The sequence below is a fragment of the Myotis lucifugus genome, unplaced genomic scaffold, assembly GCF_000147115.1.
Source record: "Myotis lucifugus unplaced genomic scaffold, Myoluc2.0 scaffold_82, whole genome shotgun sequence".
NCBI lineage: Eukaryota > Metazoa > Chordata > Mammalia > Chiroptera > Vespertilionidae > Myotis > Myotis lucifugus.
The window spans coordinates 1981761-1987520 of NW_005871130.1; the positions used below are offsets into that span (position 1 = coordinate 1981761).

Here is a 5760-nt window from a genome sequence, read left to right on the forward strand (position 1 = left end):
AATATATTTTTATTGATCAGAGAGGAAGAGAGAGGGAGAGAGAGATAGAAACATCATTGATGAGAGAGAATCATTGATTGGCTGCCTCCTGCACATCCCCTACTGGGGATTGAGCCCGAAATCCAGGCATGTGCCCTTGACTAGAATCGAAACCAGGACCCTTCAGACCATAGGCAGACGCTCTATCCACTGAGCCCGGCTAGGGCTGCTTTTATTTTTGAAAGCGTTTAACTGAACATCCTTAGTACTTGTCCACAAGTGTAAATATTTACGTACGCTAATAGATAATATATGTTATATGATAAAATTTAAAATGGTGTAATCCTATATTGCTGTTAATTTTTTTCTTCCCAATTGGCACATTAATATAATTATTAATGGTACACAGATAATCAAAATAATACAAATATATGAAGTATTTGATAAATACCATAAAACAAAATTATATTTGAAATACACCTTTTAATGAGATAGGAGAGATGTACATATCTAAATTAAACTTTTTTCTCCTGGCACTCCAGAGAAGTTTCCTTCTTGGGACAATGGCCATAGTAAAACTCAGCAGACAGATTACCTGGCTCCACCAATTGCTAGCTGTGTGATTTGGGGCAAGTTAATTAACATCTCTGTGCTTTAGCTTCCTTACCTACATTATGGAAATAATCATAGTACCTATTTCATAAGGTTTTATAAATACTCTATGAGTTCATTTAAGAAAAGAACTTACAAAATGCCTAGTGTATATTACAGGTGGTACATAAGTGTGAGCTATTATTATGATTAATGCTATTGTGAAACTTCTCATACAACTTCACCTGGGTGCAGCCACTTTTACCTCTGTTACCCTTCATCAATATTCTGTCTTACGCCAAAACCGGTTTGGCTCAGTGGATAGAGCGTCGGCCTGCGGACTGAAGGGTCCCGGGTTCGATTCCGGTCAAGGGCATGTACCTGGGTTGCGGACACATCCCCAGTGGGAGATGTGCAGGAGGCAGCTGATCGGTGTTTTTCTCTCATCGATGTTTCTAACTCTCTATCTCTCTCCCTTTCTCTCTGTAAAAAATCAATAAAATATATTTTAAAAAAAATTCTGTCTTAAAGTTAATATTCCTTGGGAAGCAATCTCTTATTTGTCTTCCCCAGCCAGTAGTCCCCAAGCCAGCACATTGATGAGTTTTGGAATGGCATGATTGAAAAATGTCCTCTTTTGTAAGAACTTTGTCCTAAGAACACATGCCTCAGCTCTACCTACAGATAGGAGACCCTCAAAATAAAGTATCTCACATGTATTTAAATAATATGTGATCCACTTAAAGCATCTGATCTTGGCCTTAGTTAACTTCTTCTTAGCAGTTTCCTCACTATGTTCTTTTTGGTGTCATGATGAGTTGAATATAGCCATCATTGTAACATAACTTGCATATTATTTATGATCTTCTTAGAAAAAAATGATGGCTTCCTGAATCATATATGTTGGTGTGACAACCTTTTATAGACCATTATATGATGCAAATTAGATATTATGCAATAAAATATGAGAAAAATAAATTTTTCTAGGAAATCAAATTAATGAGAACAACTATATTTTTATTGAAATTGTAACATCACGACAAAAAGAATTTAGAAAACAGGATTTTACTCAGTGGATTTCGTATGGATAATTACTTTAATTATTAAAAAAAAATTTGTTATAAATTATTTCCCTTATTAAAAGAGAGGTCCTTTTAATATATAAGATTGCTTGGTACATGTGAATGATTGCTTAAATGCTATTAATTGCTTGACCAAATGAATATGAAGAAGAGGAAGCTTGAATTACTGGCCTTATAATAATAAATGGCTAATATTTATTTCTGTTTCCTATGGGTTAGACTAATTATTGTAAGATATTTCACAGAACAACAAGGTCAATTCCTACATTTTACAAATATGTACACTGATGTTCACAAATGCATATGATTTTAAAAGATGTTGCTATTTTACTTTAATAAAAGCAATATTTAAATCTAGTTCTTAGGAGAAATAAACCATTTTTATTTCCCTTTCACTGAGCTATACTGAAGTGTAAGGTGTTTGTAATCATTGCTGATTATTAATCAAAATAAAGATAGTGCAATATTAATTTTATCAAATGAAGAAATTCCAATTGTTCAGTGAGTTTTCTTTCTTGAAGAATATGTTATTATATGATAATAATTGCTTTTTAAATTTATGAAAAAAGATAAATTTTTCATAATAACTATAAGATAAAAAATAAACATATTCTTTACTGGATTGAAATTTTATATTTTCAGGCTTTTTGAGGTGAACTAAGCTGGGGAAAATATGATATAAATATTACATTTTCAAAGAAATGGTATTTCTTAGAAAATGTGTGGGATATCCTATCCAAAAGGAATAAGAAGCATTTTCTTCCACAAACTAAGATTTGTATATATCTTTCATATGTCATTTACAATGTAAATGTCGCTTTTCATTTTTCTTGAAACACAGTTGCTTAGCAAGCATTTTATGTATTCTTCACCTTCATTTTTTTTTTTTTGGATTTTAATGTATGATGGTCTTTATTTACAACTTTATTGGCAAAAAAGAAGAGGGATATGATTAAAACAGTTCACCACAGGGCATTGCAGTTGATCTGTCAGATTAAAGAAGTTTCGTTTTAAAGGTCCACCTACTTCTCCAAAACCATACAATGCTGAATCTGCATTGCAGTTGCCTTCCGGAAGTACAGCGCTCAAGTTTTAGGCAGTCTTTTAACATATCAATACAAAGAAATAAAACCACCCATTAAAACGGCATTACATAAAGGGTCCTTCACTGTAAATGGATGTCCTTGCAGTGACACATGCCCAATGGCACCGGAAGCTGGGGAAGCAGGACACCTCGCACGGAGTGGGCAGTTACGACGAGGTCTCTGCAATGAGGTACTTCATTCACTACCTGCATTTTCTATGAGATGGAGCCAAAGTCGGAGGACAAGACGGAGGGAGAAGAGCCCTTTTTGGAGGTCAGCGAGCCCTCCAAAAGCAGCATGGGAATTGACATCCTGGTGGAAGAAATTAATGCAGTCCATCTCACTTCATGCTGAGCGGGCTGAATGTTTCCATGGACTTGTTGGTGTCATTCCTCTAAGTCAAGTGTGTTCAGCTCCTCTTGCAGTCCATCCAGATCCTCCCCGGTGAAGAGGTTCTGATCCACAACCCGTTCCCCTGGCCCTCCCCGCGGTGGCCCTCTTCCCAGTCCCTCCTCTCATAGTTCTCAGCCCAGCTTCGCTCGATTTGTTTTCACCTTTTTCTGAAGTGTATGTGCTGAATCGTTCAAGACTGGCCACAGTGATGCCTGTCTCGTCCACATCTCTTGGGATGTACAGGTTTAAATCTATGTCATTTATGCTCACTGGGTCATCAGCCTCATCATCGCCTGCTCCGGGGTATAGCGGGTATGGTCTGCTTCCTCATCGTCATTGTCCACCAATTCAGGACGGAATTCAAACACCTCACGACCACTGATCACCAATGCTTTCCCCGCCTTGAAGTCTGCTTTCCTTCTCTCCGTATCTTGCTCCAGTTTATCGATCTTTTCTTGTCTTTTCCTTTTCTTCCAGGCGAGGAAAGATTCTAGAGTGATTTTGGTAACCTTTGGACCAAGGGCAGAGCGCTCTCTTTCAATGAGATCTTCTGATGAAATTTCATCTTCTTTCTTTTTAACTTTTTTCAATACAAATCCAGAAAGAAGTGCATGAGAATACATACAAATATCGCCCCCTCCCGGGCATACCCCAAACCAGCCGTATTTGTTGTTTTCAATAGCTTCAAGGAAATGCTTGCACACTATTTGCGTTTTTGGCTTTTTCTTTTCCGCCTCACCGTGCTTCTTGTTCACCACTTCTTTCCGTTTCTTCTCATCCCAGTTTTCCATAGTATCTTTTTCAAGTTCTTCATCTCTTGCATCAATGTAAACACTTGGCTTCTCGCCCTTCCTCTCCAGACTGAGGTCATGGGAGAACTTGCACTTGTCCCCCTTCCTGCACTGCCCTTGCTTGAAGAAGGCGCACACCACAGACTTGGGGTCGGCACCTTTACTTATTTTTTGAGCAGCAACTACAGGCTTGAATAGCTCATTTAGCTCTTGCAATTCTTTCTTCTTGTCATCTTTCTTTAATTTGTTTTCAGCTTCACTCTGTGCTACCTGGCGTGGATTCCGCTGACCAAACTTAACTTGATGAGTGACAGCCTTGATAAACTTCTGCTGCTTTGCTCCTTTCTTGTTCTTTAGACCAAAAGTTTTTTTCTTGATAATTGTCTCCTTCTTATTCTGCTCTGCTTTCTTGCTGCCCCCGCCCCCCCACGCCCCACCAAGCCTGAGCCTGCTTCTTGGGGGGCATGGCGGAGACAGGTGGCACCGGCCAGACTGGGGCACAGCTGGACACCGTCCAGGGGCCCAGCCCCACGCGCCCACCTTCATTTTCTTACTACAGATTAAAAACTATAGTTTCTACACAATTACATGAAGCTTATAATTATAGGTCAAATAAAATTAAACTTTTACTCAGTAGGAAGTTAAATATAGTATCAACAGATACATTAATCTGACTCTACGTAATTTTCCCCAACAGAACGTAGATCTCTGACTTAGCTGGAGCTTCTTTCCCAAACTAATATCTCTCACTGTCACAGCATTCACCATGGCACTGAGCTCTATGATTTTACACCCCTCTCTCCGATAGATTAAAAACATGATTTTTTTAACCTGATGAGAGTTAAATCTTAGATTATAAAGTTAAAAATAGTCACTAGGATTCTTATGTGTTTTTCTTTTATTTCTCAAGATCAGAAAAATAACCTAAGATTTTAGTGTGTTCGGTTTAAGCTGTACATAACTTCTGCCCTTTAAGGGACATTGTCAGGAGCACTATTACATGGGTTGTCATGACCATGTGTGAATGACAAGAACAGTTCCCCCTACCCTCAGCCAGTAGCACGTGGGAAGTTCTGTATGAAGCACTTTACATGCATATTTCAGTTCTTGTTTACAAAACACCTATGTCCTCATTTGTAGAAAGAAATCATAAAATTTGAAAATACTTCCTTAAAATCTCACAGCTATGCAATTGGCTTAGAATGTAAACTTAAGTTGTCTGAACCCAAATGCTGGGCTAAAGCATGTGATTCATCTAGACCAGTTCCTCAATGGTTTCCAGATTAAAATACTTATTATTTCACATAATAATAGTCACACTGAGTTCTTTTTATTCTCACAACAATCCTGAGAAGGAAGTGGTATTACCCTTATTTTATGGGTAGACATGAAACCTAGGAGGCTGAGGGTCACATACAGTGAAGCCAAAGTTAGAGCTGAAATCCATGCATCTGCCCACCAGCTGGGCCCCTCACTGCTGCACAGAGCAGTGCTCACCGGCTGCCATGTGCTTGGAGATCAGCTTTCTGTCATGCCCTTCCCTAAAGGCCTAGCTGCTCTACCACACACATATTTGGGGAACAACGACTAGAGGAGGCTGATAAGCAAATACCTTGACCTTTAAATTCAGTATGTCTTTGATTATAATTATTCTCTTCTTGCAATTGAAGTAGAGGTGGTACTTACAAATTCAATGTTAATTTCTCCAGCAATATTACATTTTAGCAGAGCATTCTTGTGGTCCTAAATAAGGCTCTAAATATTCTTAAGAATGAAGCATGAGCAACAAGCATCAAGCTGGTTAGGAGCACATGTAACATCATGAATAAAACTCAAGAT

The 5760-nt window shown here is 38.2% G+C and overlaps 1 pseudogene; it reads right to left on the minus strand.

The window, feature by feature from the left end:
• Positions 1-3123: 3123 nt before the first annotated feature.
• On the minus strand, positions 3124-4387 carry LOC102439121 (annotated as a pseudogene).
• Positions 4388-5760: the final 1373 nt, after the last annotated feature.